Source organism: Octodon degus, unplaced genomic scaffold, assembly GCF_000260255.1.
Source record: "Octodon degus isolate 3935 unplaced genomic scaffold, OctDeg1.0 scaffold00050, whole genome shotgun sequence".
NCBI classification, from domain to species: Eukaryota; Metazoa; Chordata; class Mammalia; order Rodentia; family Octodontidae; genus Octodon; species Octodon degus.
In genome coordinates, this window is record NW_004524626.1 from 12,012,142 (window position 1) to 12,026,786 (window position 14,645).

The window sequence follows — 14,645 nt, forward strand, 5'->3', positions numbered from 1 at the left end:
GAGATATAGAGGGCTGGAGAGATGGCTCAGTGGTCTAAAGCAGCTACTTGGAACAAGCTTGGCAAAGCACCAGGACCGCGGTTTGATCCCCCAGCACCACATGCCAACCAGCTGCGCCCCCTGGTGGGCTGAGCTGCCCCCCCCCACGTGCACAATAAATAAATGTTAAAAAAAATGAGATATAGAAAGTAAAGCCATATTACTATGCTGAGCTGTAAAGCACTCAATAACTTTGGACATTGCCAGTCCTATGGATAACCCACTACTATTATGGACTACTGGACTACATTGGATTATTTTTGCTGAAGTCATGCATCTACAATATTTAAATGGCAATGGTCTCTTTTTTCTTTTCTTTTTTTGGTGGAACCGGGAATTGAACTCAGACCCTTGTGCTTGTCAGGGAAGCACTTATTCTACTAAGCCATCTCCCCGACCCTTTAAATGGCAATGGAATACCCATCTTGGACAAAACTAAACAAAAAAGGGGGATACAAATGAAAGACAGGGTCTCGTTATGTTGCCCAGATTGGCTTTAGATTGGGATCCTCTTCCCTCAGCCTTCCTGGTAGCCGTACTACAGGTGTCCACCACCACACCCAGCTTGAGCGTTGCTGCCCGGGCATTGCCTCAGGTTACCTGAGGGGTTGCTCTTTGGCTCTGATGTGGGGAGTGACAGTGTGTGGTTGTTACTGGAGAGTGGGTGAGGTTTATGTCCTGTCTAGTGACTGTGGGCAGCTCAGTGTCAGGGAGAGCTGGGAAGGGGACTGGGTGCATCATGTGTCTGTCAAGCCTGTGGGTGCCCCAGGGCCCCACCTCATCACTGAACAGGTTCTCCAGCACAGGCTCTGGTACTCCACGGTGACTGTGATCCACTGGCCCGTGGTGTTGGGCTCCCTGCTCAGGGTGACTGCAGGTGCTCTGCAGGCAGCTCTGTGTCTACCTGGGCTCTGTGAGCAGTGACATCACTTCTTAGGCTTTCAGGTTCCCTGGGTGGCCCACCAAGAATGTCCTCTGTCTAGTGGCACAGGGGGGTCACCTCGGGAGTGGCCCCAGCCACTGTGGCTCCCTGGAGACCCTCCACGGCCCCTGGAGGCTGGTCAGCCTCTCCTGCACCTTGATGCCTCAGCCTGAGTCCTGGGCCCAGAACTAACCAGCTCCTGGCCCCATCTCAGCACACACAGCCTCACACGCGAGCAGGTTCAGGGCCTGGGAACATCAGCGTGGGCACAGCTGGCAAGGGGCTCAGGCTGTCCACCTCCTCCTGGGCCCAGCCACGGGAGCCCGTCTTCTTGGTGAGCCCCCCAAACCCTGGGAATTCAGCAAGACGCTGTAGGACATTCACTCTACGCGATGCCCAGCCTGCAGCAGCAGGAGGAGGCAAGGACCACAGGGGAGCAGGAAGGCTGACCAGCGCAAGGTGGTGGGAGAAGCTCCGGCCGAGAGTGCAGCGCCGCATCCACGTGGCCAGCTTCCGGCCCAGCGTGCTGTGTGTCTTGGAGAGAAATCCTTAAGGATTCTGTGCCTCTGTTTTCAGTTCTGTAAAGTGTGTGGGGTCAGAGAGTCCCTCACAAAGGCTTGTTTTGAGGGCTTAGGGAATTGTGTGCTGATGACCAAACATTGTAGCTCTACCATTGAGCCATACCCCTACATCCGTCTGTCCGTCCATCCGTCTATCTATCTATCTATCTATCTATCTATCTATCTATCATCTGTTGAGTTTTTGGAGGCAGGATCTTGCTATGTAGCCCAGGCAGCCTTAAACTAGCAACAATCCCCAGCCTCAGCCTCCTCAGTGCAAGGATCTGCATTTTTTTTTTCCTACAAGGATATTTTTTCCTATACTGGGGATTGAACTCAGGACCTTGGGCTTGCAAGGCAGGCAAATGCTTATGCTGCTGAGCTATCTCCCCAGCCAAACTCAAGCTATTTTATGTATGTAAGTAAGTAAGTATGTATGTATGTATGTATGTATGTAGACAGGTTCTCAGCCTCCCAAGAGCTGGGATTACAGGCACACACCACCACACCCAGTCTCAGCGCACCCTGGGGGCAGGGCTGGCACTGCAGGACAGGAATCGAACCCTGGCCACTGTGCTCTGCCTAACAGGTGCTTTAGTCCGCTGAGCTATCTGGCCGGCCCTCCAACTCAAGCAATTTTAACAAATATTCCTTTAAACATCAATCAATGTCAACCCCTCAGAGATTTGGTCTGTGAAGGAATCTGGCTGGAAAGCTACGTCTTACCACAAACATCTCCACCTGTTAAATAAACCGAGGTGAAAGTAGAGAAAACCCTGCTAGTTCTGCTTTAGTGCCTAAAGGATCACAGTGTCACTTAAAAGTAGAAAGGAGGGGCTGGAGAGATGGCTCAGTGGTCTAAAGCACCTACTTGAATCAAGCTTGGCAAAGCACAAGGACCACGGTTCGATCCCCAGCACCACATGCCAGCCAGCCCCGCCCCCTGGTGGGCTGAGCTGGCCACACACACACACAATAAATAAATGTAATAAATAAAAATAAATAAATATTAAAAAAAAAGTAGAAAGGAATCTTATCTTTCCCTTAAGCAGTTATAATGCCACAAAAATATGGAACGTTTCACGAATTTGCATAGTTGTCCTAGCGCAGGGGCCATGTGCATCTCTGTCTCCATTCAGCTTTAGTGCATACCCTGTGGAAGCAGGCACTTGGAATCTAATTCCGAGAGAGGGTCTCACTAGCTGGCCCAGGCTGCTCTCCAACTTTTGATCTTTCTGCCTTAGCCTCCCCAGGAGCTGGAATTACGGATGTGCAGCACTACGCTCCCTCTTTTTTTTTTTTAATTTTTATTTATTTATTTAGTGTGTGTGTGTGTGTGTGTGTGGCGCCAGCTCAGCCCACCAGGGGGCGGGGCTGGCTGGCATGTGGTGCTGGGGGATTGAACCGCGGTCCCTGTGCTTTGCTAAGCTTGTTCTAAGTAGGTGCTTTAGACCACTGAGCCATCTCACCAGCCCCAGCTCCCTCTTTTTATGAAACACTCCGACCAGTGTTTTGGCAGGAAAGGGAGGGCTCAGGGCTTCTTCACCTTGGCGTCGCCGCCCCTGAAGTTGTACCACATGGCATGCAGCTGCACAGTTCTGGCTCATTTTCTACCACAGAGCAGGGCAGTGTAAGGTCCCCAAAGAATGATCTCATAATAGTCATAGGGGTCAGAGATGCAGAGGAGCACAGCAGGCTGAGTGGGGGCTGCTGCCCCAGGGCTGGCTGGCACCACCTCCCTCCCACTCCCTCAGCTCCCGGCTCGCTGCGGCCACAAACTGCCAGGTGGTGATGGAATCGCGCACGCATGTGGAGATGGAGTGGTGAGTGAGGCCACTGGAGGGGACAGCCCTGGATGGCGATGCTGGCTGGGCTGAGTCACGTCCAGGCCAGTGACCAGTTCTGAGGGGGGCACTTGATGGCCTCACTGGAGATGCCAACACTAGTGGGCCACTATTTTGGAGAGGCACGGGGTCTTTACCTCTATCTTGGATCTATCCTGAGGTACAATGCCAATGTTGTGGTCAATAGTTGTGATTATTTGATTGTTAGAGGGTTTTTTTTTTTTTTTTGTATTGGGGATTGAACCCAGGGCCTTTGCACTGAGCTGCATCCACAACTTTTTTTTTTTTTTTGTGAGCAGAATATATTTATTGAGAGAAAGAAAGCTCCTGTCCCAAGAGAGGGACAGGAGGGGGAGCCCGAGTGGGTAGTTCCCCCCAACTTTTTAAAATTTTGAAGGGCCTGGGAGATGGCTCAGTGGAATAAGCGCTTCCTTGGCAAGCGCAAAGGCCTGAGTTCAATCCCCAGTTCTGAAAAAAAAATTGAGGGCTGGGGAGATGGTTCAGTAGAACATGCCTGGGAAGTGCAGGGTCCTGAGTTCAATCCCCAGTACCACCAAAAAAAAAAAAAAAATTGAGACAGGGTCTTGCTAACTCACTTAGTTGCCTAGGCTGGGCTCACACTTGCAATCTCCTGCCTCAATCTCCTAGAGTGCTGGGGTCACAGGTGTGCGCCACAGGTATGTGTCTGGCTGTGGTGGTGAATCTTGTTTAATTTAATTAGTTAATTAATTAATTAATTAAAATCAGGAAGCAAAGTCAGGACCTTGCACTTGCCAGGCAGTCGCTTATCCCACTGAGCTATATCCTCAGTCCTGATAGTGAATCTTTTTCTCTTTTTTTGTGGTACCGGGGATTGAACTCAGGACCTTGTGCTTGCCAGGCAAGTGCTCATTCTACTGAATTATCTCCCAGGGCCTTGATAGTCTTGATTGCCAACTTTGGCTTGAGAGACCCCCCTGGGAGGTGAGTAAAGCACTCTGTGGGTGTGGCTGCACGGGTCATGGGGGTTCAAACTTGAAGGCTCTGTCTGGCCTCTCTTCCTCTCTGGATCCCCCACTCCCGCTTCCTGGTCACCGTGGGTGAGCCCCTTTCCTCCACTGGGCCCTTCTGCTGTGCTGTTTCTGCCTTAGAGCCAGCTGACCTTGGACCGAGCCCTCTGAAACCATGAGTTAAGTGAAGCTCTCCTCCTCTAAGTTGTGTGTGTGTGTGTGTGTGTGTGTGTGTGTGTGTGTACGTGCCATGGAAAGCTGTCCAAGACACTATTCATCACCAGTGTCTGGTGAAGACTGGACAAGCTGGGGACCAGATGCTAGCACGGGGCTGTCATTCTGCCCTGAGGTGCTTTCTGGCAGAGTAAATGTTCTCTGGAGCTAGCTCTCTGGGAAGAAGGTCCAGACAGGCATGTCGTCAGCTGCAGGTCAAGAAAGTGGATGCAGGATGGTGTCTCCATCATGTCTCTCGCAGTTATCCCAGACCCCCCTGCAGGGGCGTTTTCTCCTCTCTTGGCCCACGTCACCCCCTTACCCTTTCCCATGGCACCTTGGTGGGACCCCCACCCTATGTCCCTCTCTGTGATCTCCCCACAGGAGCCTCCCTGTCTCCCTGGCCTCCCTTGTCATGGTCTCAGAAAGGTGTAGCAGTCTAGGAACATGAGCGCTCGGGCTGGACTGTGGTGGGCAGTCTGGCCTTCTGCTCACAGGGCGGCCGTGCTGGACTGTCTTGGAGCCCAGCCTCACAGCATGCTTGCTCTGCAGCAGTCTTGATCTTCACTATGAACAGATTTGGAGGAGGAGGGGAGGTGCTGAGTGGGAGGTAGGGAAGCTGGGCCATCCTTACTGCCACACTCATCTTGCTCCTTAGCCACAGCCATGTGGCAGATGCTGTGCCTCACATCTTTAACCTTCTAAAGTCCATGTGGAGCCCATAGGATGAATTCTGTTGAGGAAACCAAGCTATGGACAGAAGATTCACTTGCCCAGGGTCACACAGCTCCCAAATGGCAGAGGTGGGACTGAAATCTATGGTTTATTTTTCTATTTTTCATTTAAAAAATGTATTTAGGACAGGGTCTACAGGATCTACAGGGTCTTACTATGTAGCTCTGGCTTGCAGTGATTTTCCTGTTTTTAGCCTCCCAACAGCTGGGATTACAGGTGCATGCCACCACGCCCAGTCTCAATCGCCATCTCAGTGTGCTCCAGGGTCAGGGCCAGCATGGCAGGCTGGGGATTGAACCCTGGCTGCTGCGCTCTGCCTAAGCAGCCTCTTTAGTCTGCTGAGCTATCTGGCCGGCCCTTTGAAATCAATGCTTTAATACTGTTAGGACCTCACAATTAGACCCTTCTTGACCTGAATAGAAAAACTACAGGCTGCTACTCTGTTGAAGCAGAAAGCCTGTCCACACAGCTTGAGTGACTAAAATAATTCTGCCTGTCAGTTTGGTTCCCAGGCCCGGCCCTCAGGCCTACAGCAATCTATGTAAGTCTAGAGAACTCTAAGTCAGCAGAATGCTATTGGCATCCTGCATTGACCCAAGTGCTTCATGCCTGAGGTACCAGAGCCGCTAGGAGACCTGCCCACACTTATGTTAGTCTATAAAACAGATTCTCTCCCTTTGTTCATGGTCAACGGTCTGCTTGACCTTGACCAGGGACAGCCTGAAGTAAAGATATTACTGCTTGCTTCAATTCTGCCTGTTCTAGCGGTCTGAGTCACTCCTTGGGGTCTAGCCTGGCCAACGCCACTCAGCTTTCTGATTCCAGGTTCAAAGATGGTTCTTCTGATTTATACCCTGGCCTTGGGGATGGCAGCATTGTTGGATGAAGCTCATGAGAAGTTAGAAATTGCTGCTTGTACCAGCAATTTCTGTACCACAGAGGCTGGATGTCTGGACATTTCTAGCCTCCCTTGCTGCTGGGCTCCTGATTGGAATTAGATCCAGCCTAGGATATGGTTTTGTGTAAGTCTTGGAAGACTTGGAAGCAGGAGAGAAGCAAAAGCTATTTTTCCTGTAGCTCTTGTAGCTGATGGGTGGATTCAAAGTCAATAGTACAGCAACACAATTTCACGTTCAGTGTCTCCCTACCAGAAGCACTTTCCTGTGATTGCATCAATTCTAGGAACTACAATGGAACAACAAAAGGGAACTACAATGGAAGCTGGGTGTGGTGGTGCATGCTTATAATCTTAGTACTTGGGAGAGTGAGGCAGGAGGATTACTATGAGTTCAAGGCCAGCCTGGGCCACACAGTGAGTGCAAGACCAGCCTGAACTACACAGTGGGCTGATTCTATCTCAAAAAACAAACAAATGGGTGGGTGAGATAGCTCAGCAGACTAAGTGCCTGTTTAGGCAAGCAGGGAGCAGGGCTCGATCCTTGGCACCACATGCTGCACTGACCCTGCCCCCAGGTGCGCTGAGCCAGCCACGCAAGACCGGGTGTGGTGGCGCATGCCTGTAATCCCAGCGCTGGGGAGCCTGAAAACAGGAGGATCACTCTGAGTCTGACCTGCATAGTGAGACCCTGTGCCAAATACATTGAAACAAAACAAAAAACCAAAAGAACAGCAGCAACAAAAATCCCAAGAACTGCAGTGGAGTGTTCTTGAAACCCAGAAAAAAAGCCTCTCAACATCCATCCTTGTAACCCTTGCTTATTTTTATTTTGTATTTATTTATTTATTTATTTATTTATTTATTTATTTTTGGTGGTACCAGGGATTGAACTCAGGACCTTGAACTTGCTAGCCAACCACTTATTCCACTGAGCTATCTCCCCAGGCCCCATATCACTTATTTAAAATAAATACTTTGGGGGCTTGCCAAATAGCTCAGAGGGTTAATGTGCAAGGGGCAGGGGTTTGATCTCTGGGCCTGCTGTACTGGCCCCACCCCGGGGCATGCTGAGACAGCATTGAGACTGGACGTGGTGGCATGTGCCTGTAATCCCAGCTCTTGGGAGGCTGTAAACAGGCAAATCGCTATGAGTCCGATCTAGTAGTAAGACCCTGAACATGCTATAGACCCTTTCCTAAAATACAGAAAAAAAAAAATAAATATTTTTTGAGACAGCGTCTTGCTAAGCTGTCAAGGAAGGCTGGCCTCAAATTTGCAATCTTCTTGCCTCCACCTCCCAAGTCCTGAGAGTCAGTGCATGTGCTGCTGTGCCTGGTCTTGTGCCCTTATATGGTCTCATAAGCATGAAGCTTCCAATTAAGCTGCTTTAGCTGCCTGTTCTCAGGTTGATAGATACAGGAGTTAGAAGCCCAACACGGACACAGCCAGCTTTTGCTCGGAGCTGTACTCCTCTTGGTCTCCACAGTCTTCAGGGAGCATGGTGGCATCAGCTGGGAGGACAGCTCTGAGGACAGGGCCATTCTGGTGGGGAGAGGCAAGAATGAGAAAAACCCATCACAATTATCAGTCACAGGGCCGGGGAGATGGCTCAGTAGAATAAGCGCTTCCCTGGCAAGCGCAAGGGTCTGAGTTCAATTCCTGGTTCCATCAAGAAACCCCAACCAAACAGACAAACAAAATAAAACAAACAAACAAAAAGCACAAAACAAAATGGAACTAACAATTGTCAGTAACATTATGGTATTTGTTTGGTGTTTCCTGTACACCGAGGGCTTTATGTGCACTGTGTCTTATCCCACAGCTTTCCGTATTCCACCTAAAAGCTGGGCTATCTTCAGGAGGTCACCTAATCTTTCTGGACATTCATTTCTTCAGCAGCATGAAATAGGCATAACGGTGGCTCTGTCCATGAGATCACGCACATACATGTTGGTACGAACCTGCAGTCCCAGTACTCTGGGAAGCTGAGGCAGGAAGATCATAAGCTTGAACCTAGCCTGGGAAATTTAGTGACTTAGTGAGACCCTGACAACCAACCAACCAACCAACAAACAAACAGGTGGGCCTGGAATACAGCTCAGTGTGAAGGCTCTGGGTTCAACTTCCAGTACTGCAAACAAATATTAACAAACACCTGAAACACAACCACCAAGAACTTAGAGGAGGTGGAGCTGTAGCTGGGAAGTAGAGCACGTGCCTAGATAGTAGAGGGCCCTAGATCCATCTCAACATCACAGTAAAAGTATTTAGCGTATAGCTGGGTGTGTTGGTACACCCCTGTAATGCCAGCACTCAGGAGGCTGAGGTAGGAGGATCTCAGCGAGTATGAGGCCAGCCTGGACTAAGGAGCCTGGACCATAGAGCAAAACTCTTTCAAAAACAAACAAACAAACAACAACAACAACAAAAAGTTAAGGCTGGCTAGATAGCTCAATGGTCTAAAGTGCCTGCTTAGGCAGAGTGCAGCAGATGGGTTCGATCCCCAGGCCTGCTGTGCCGGCCCCGCCCCTGGGGTGCGCCGAGATGGCGATTGAGATTGGGCGTGGTGGTGCTTGCCTGTAATCCCAGCGCTGGGGAGGCTGAAAACAGGAGGATCACTATGAGTCGGATCTGTGTAGTGAGACCCTGTAGTCCTTGTAGACCCTGTACCATATGAAAAAAAAAACCCTCCATAGTAGTCCAACATATAATACTAAAAATTATTATTATTATTGTTATTATTATTGTTATTATTTTGTATTTTTAGGGAAAGGTTTACAGAGTGTTCAGGGTATCACTCGTAGATTGGACTCATAGTGATTCTCCTGTTCTCAGCCTCCCAAGAGCTGGGATTACAGGCACGTACCACCACACCCAGTCTTAATTGGTGTCTCAGCGTGCCCCAGGGGTGGGCCCAGCTCAGCAGGCCTGAGGATCGAACTCCCGGCCCCTGCGCCTGCTTGCAGGTACTTTAATCAGTTAAGCTATTTGGCCGACCCTAAAATTATTATTAATATCACTATTTAGGTGAGATCGGGCACGTTCAGGGTGGTATGGCCATAGATTAATATTGCTATTTAGAGATGGGAGAAGACATTCTGACTGGTCTAGAATATCCATTCTTCACCTCATTGGTGGCAACTAAATCTCCATTTTTTTCATATTCTTCTCAGAATAAAGACTACATTTCCCAGCCTTCTTTGCACTTAGATGATGTACTTAGGCATCATACGGCGGAGTTCCCATCAATGAGGTGTGAAAAAAGAGCCTAACCCTTTTCCTCTTCCCTTCATCCTCCTCCTAGAATGAGGTCATGGAAAGCTTCCATCATAGAACATGGCAGAGCTGCAGGCTGGAATCTTGGAAACTATCTGAAATCTCTTTAGGATGTGGGAACCGAGTCTTAGAAAAGCTCAATGTTAGTCCAAGCAATGTTAATGTCTTACAAAGGGAGCCAAAGACGCCAATGCACAATTTTTAAAAATATTTTTTGCCTTTTTCAGACAAGGTCTTGCTCTGCAGTTCAGGCTGGCCTTGAGCTCACTTCGTAGCCCAGGCTGGTCTCGAACTCACATGAAGCCTCCTGCCTCAGCCTCTTAAGTGCTGGGATTACCGGCGTGTGCTGCCACACCTGGCAATTTTTTTTTTTTTTTCAGTACCAGGGATCGAACGCAGGTCCTCATGCTTGGCAGGCAGGTTCTTATGCCACTGAGCTATATCTCCAGCCCCAATGATTTAGTTGGAAAAAAAAATAAAGCACATCTTCAAATAGTGTACCACTCCAGCTAAAACAGCAGCATTAGTTCCACCTCCTACAGGGAAAAATCCCATTCTGGCCCCCGGCCTTTGCCCTCAATGTAATAAAGGAAATCATCAGAGAAAAAAAAAATTGTCATTTTACAAAATAGGATAGATACACAGCTACTTTCTCTTAATTCAATGAGAAGACAGATTTATACTAATAGTGTTTGGACAGGATATCATGTCTGCATCTTGTACTATGAATAACCACTATGAAGACAATATGCAATGTATTAATTATTGTAACTGTCCTACTGACCTGTTTTGAAACTGTCTCATTGCTATTTGTTTCTCGACAAAGTTGATTAAGAAATTGTCATTTTAAATGTCATAAGGAGTGTACTCCTCTTTCACAAAATAGGAGTCAGCTCATCCCCGGGTCCTTCCAGCAACAGCGGAGTTTCCAGTTCAGGCAGCTGGCAACAGTAGGAAGTTACTTCCTTCCCTCTTAGAACACCTGGAAGGGCAGGATGGAAGCTCCCTGCTGCTCACAGAGTAACATTTACTGGGGAGGGGGAGTAAGCCAGCAATGATGCCCACTGGAATATGGGCCCATTCCCTGAGGCCGCCATTGGATTGGCTACGGGGAAAGTAGATTCATTTTACAGAGTTTCCTATTATGCCCAGTTAACCAGTTCTGGTCACAAAGGAGAAATCCAAGTTGTAGCTCATCCTGTGGATATTTGGGTTTTCGAATCTGGTGATTAGGTTGCTCAGTTGAAACTTCTTCCCCTAGCAGGGCCTCCCTCGGCCCAACCTAGAAAACAACCAAGGAAAGAGGGGGGCCCCAGCAGCACTGCTTCCAAATAGACTTATGTTCTCCAGAAGTTGAACAAGGAAAGGCCCATGTATAGGATAAAGATAAGCGGAAAATATTTCCAGGGCTGGCTAGACCCTGGAGCCGGTGGGTCTGCCGTGGATAGTAAGGAGTGACCTCCCCTTTGAACTACCAAACCTGCAGCTGAGTTGTCACCGGGACTTGGTTCACTCCAGCAAGTGTTACAAAGGGCAACTCCCACACCATATTCAGGCCCAGAAAATAGGGTCAGGGTCTTTCAACCATGTGTAGCCCCTAAGCCTGTCAATTTATGGGCCAGGGCTCTGTTAAAGGAACAGGAAGTCATGCTAACCGTGATAGGAACATGAGCCTGTTAGTATTGCAGAGCAAATTCTGAAAAATATGGTGTGTCAATTCGGCTCAGGCTGGGGGAAGAATTTTCAAGGCAGTCCTGAACCACCATTAGAGGCCCTTAAATTAGACCATGCAGGAGCAGGCTACCAGCCTGCTTTTTTTTTTTTTTTTTGCAGAACCAGGGATTGAACTCAGGCCCTTGTGCTTGCCAGGGAAGCACTTAACCTACTGAGCCATCTCCCTGGCCCCTAGCCTGCTTTTTGATGGGGACCACTGATGCTTTTTCCCTCAGAATGCCTTTGTTGCTTTTTATTTTTGGCAGAACTGGGGATTGAACTCGGTCCTTATGCTTGCCAGGGAAGCGCTTATTCCACTGAGCCATCTCCCCAGCCCCTCCTTTGTTGCTTTGATGGAAAACAGATACCTGGCCGGTTCTGCTAAATAAATAAATAAATAAATAAATAAATAAATAAATAAATAAATTGGGGCCAGGGAGATGGCTCAGTGGAATAAGCGCTTGCCTGGCAAGTGCAGGGGCCTGAGTTCAAGCCCCGGTTCCGGAAAAAAGAAAAAAAAAGAAAGAAAGAAAGAAAGAAAGAAAGAAAGAACCCCAACAAAACAGATACCTGGGTGTGGGTGCATCAGTGGCCTCTACATAAAGAGAAGCTAGCACTTTTACATAAATTGGTACAATAATAGATTCAACTAGGACATTTAGAACTATCAGCCTCTGAAACACTCCCATGTTCCTTATCCCGAAGAAATCTGGAAGGCAGAGGTCTCACAGGACCTCAGGGCTGTAAGTGCCTGATTATACTGACAAGGGCCCTGCAGCCTGGCCTCCCAGCCCCTGCCGCCCTCCCTGGAGAATGGCTCCCGATTATCATTGATAGAAAAGATTGTCTTTCACAATCCCACCACATCTCCCCAATCACCAATGTTTTGTTTTCTCTGTACCTAGTATCAATTTTAAAGAACCCGTGAGTAGATATCAGTGGGCAGTTTTGCTCCAGGGAATGATGAATAGGCCCTCATCATGTCAGCATTTTCTAAGTCGAACCTGCTACACAGAAATATCCTCAGGCTTATATTATCAATTATATGGATGACACATTGTGGTCCACAGTTTCAAACAGACAGCTACGTGCTTTGTTTACTGCAGTAAAGAAGAATCGGGCTCCTGATAAAGTACAGACTTCCAGGCCTCGGGGGCCAGGGATATAGCTCAGTGGTGTAAGTATCTGCCTGGCAAACACAAGGTCCTGAGTTTGATCCCTGGTATTGCCAATAAATAAATAAATAACAGAAAGAGGGATGCTGGTATTGCTTGCTGCTCACTGTTTTGGGACGGGGGGGGGGGGATGGCTCAGTGGAATAAGCGCTTCCCTGGCAAGCGCAAGTACCTGAGTTCAATCCCAGATTCCACAAAAAAAAAAAAAAAAAAAGGCCTTATCTGTATTTAGGGATCCCACAGAATCGGTGGTTGTAGGGGTTGGTACATTGTGTCAACTTGAGAAGCTAAAAGCTTAATAAGCTGGCTCAGCAATTCCACACCCTAGGGTGTGGAGGGTCCTCCCCAGGGCATCGAGGGCCCACCATAGAGTGACTCAGCACTGAAAGGACATGCAAGGGAACTGAGGAAGGATGGAGGATGCCACTTCCTTGGTGGAGCTCCATCTTGGCAGTTAGCATGAAAGGAAAGGGAAGAGGCCTGCTAGAAGCTGCAGCTGTGTCTCCTCCCTTTGCTTTTTGCTGTTTTTCGCCACCATGAGCTGCTGCCCTCTGCCATGTGCTGCTCTGCCTCGGAGCCAGTGGAGTATGGACTGAAACCTCAGCTAACTGTGAGCTAAATAAACCTTTCCTCTCTTAATTTTGGGTGTTGGGTATTTTGTCCCAGCAATGAGAGGAAAGTAACTAAGACAGTGGTGAAGACTGGGGGTGGTGGCACACATTTGTAATTCCAGTCCTTGGGAGGCTGAGATAGGAGGATTGCTGTAAGTTCAAGGCCAGCCTGAACTACACAACAAAACTCTGTCTCAAAAAAACCCCCACAAAAAACTCTGTCTCAAAACAAAACAATCCCCCGCCCCCCAAAAATATACCTCACCAAGGGGCTGGGGAGATAACTCAGTAGAATAAGTGCTTGCCTGGTAAGTACAAGGCCCTGAGTTCAATCCCTGGTTCCACAAAACAAAACAAAACAAAACAAAACACCTCACCAAACAACAAACCAAACAAAAAAGGAGTGGCAAGACCCCTCAAGATAAAAATAAGACAGGATTACTCACTAACTTTGATTTTTCAGAAATTTTGAGGAGACTTTAATTGGATTCAGTCTAAATTAGTTATGGCTACATACCAATTAAAACACCTTTACAATACCCTATAAGGTGACCCTCAGATCAATTCACCATGATAGTTAACTCCTGAAGCACAACAAAAATTACAATTGGTAGAAAAAATCTTTTTTTTTTTTTAACCAGGGATCCAACTCAGGACCTTGCACTTGCCAGGCAGGCACTTAGGCCACTGGGCTACACCTCAGGCCTGGTAGAAGAAATCACAGGAGTAACTAGTATATTGTAATAGTGGTTACTACCTTTTATTTTATATATTTTAGATATCTCCCCTCCCCTACTGGGATTTCAGGACAGTTTTAGAATTCTCAATTGTTTCCCATTGAATGGGTAAGCCTTCCTAATCAAATAATAAAAACCTTCAGTTATACACTGAACAAACAGCAAAAGTAGTAGTAGCTAGAAGAATTTCTTATAATCAGCTGTTTGGAATTGACCCCTCTTGACTTCTACTGCCCTTGGTGTTATCCCAATATTTATTGGGAAATTGCCTTTGCTGATTTTATAGGCCGTGGTGATAACCATTTTCCTGATTATCCTATCTTTCAATCTTTCCTAAAACATCTGTGTATAATTCCTTAAATTACCCAGTTAGAGCCTATTTAGGGTGCACCAGCTTCCTTTACAGATGGTTCCTCTAAGGGAGAAGATGGCTATTTGGAGCAAGAACTTTCAACCTGTCATTCTGACCCCAGGGCTACAGCTTAAAGATCAGAAATTACACCAGTTTGTATGTCATAGAACTTACCACATTGACCCCTCTATATATTAGATATTTATGCAGTGTTTCTTGGCCAATGATAGAAAGTACAGCATTAAAAGCAACACTAGCTGGGTGTGGTGGCACACACCTGTAATCGCAGCTCTCAGCTCTCAGAAGGCTGAGGCAGGAGGACTGTTGAGAGTTTGACACCAGCCTGGGCTACAAAGTGAGCTCAAGGCCAGCTTGAACTGCATAGTGAGACCCTGTCTCAAAAAGACCAAAATAAAAAATAGAAGCAAAGTTAGACCCTTTATTTAAGCTGCTCCTCAGTGGGAAACACAAAACCATTCTGTTTCTCTTCTTCTTCTTCTTCTTCTTCTTCTTCTTCTTCTTCTTCTTCTTCTTCTTCTTCTTCTTCTTCTTCTTCTTCTTCTTCTTCTTCTTCTTCTTCT

At 47.7% G+C, this 14,645-nt stretch overlaps 1 non-coding gene across 1 annotated transcript; it reads right to left on the bottom strand.

Moving 5' to 3' along the window:
• Positions 1-2,585: 2,585 nt before the first annotated feature.
• LOC111817177 lies at positions 2,586-2,688 on the bottom strand. Its single transcript, XR_002821436.1, has one exon. It is a non-coding gene; the product is annotated as a U6 spliceosomal RNA (small nuclear RNA).
• Positions 2,689-14,645: the final 11,957 nt, after the last annotated feature.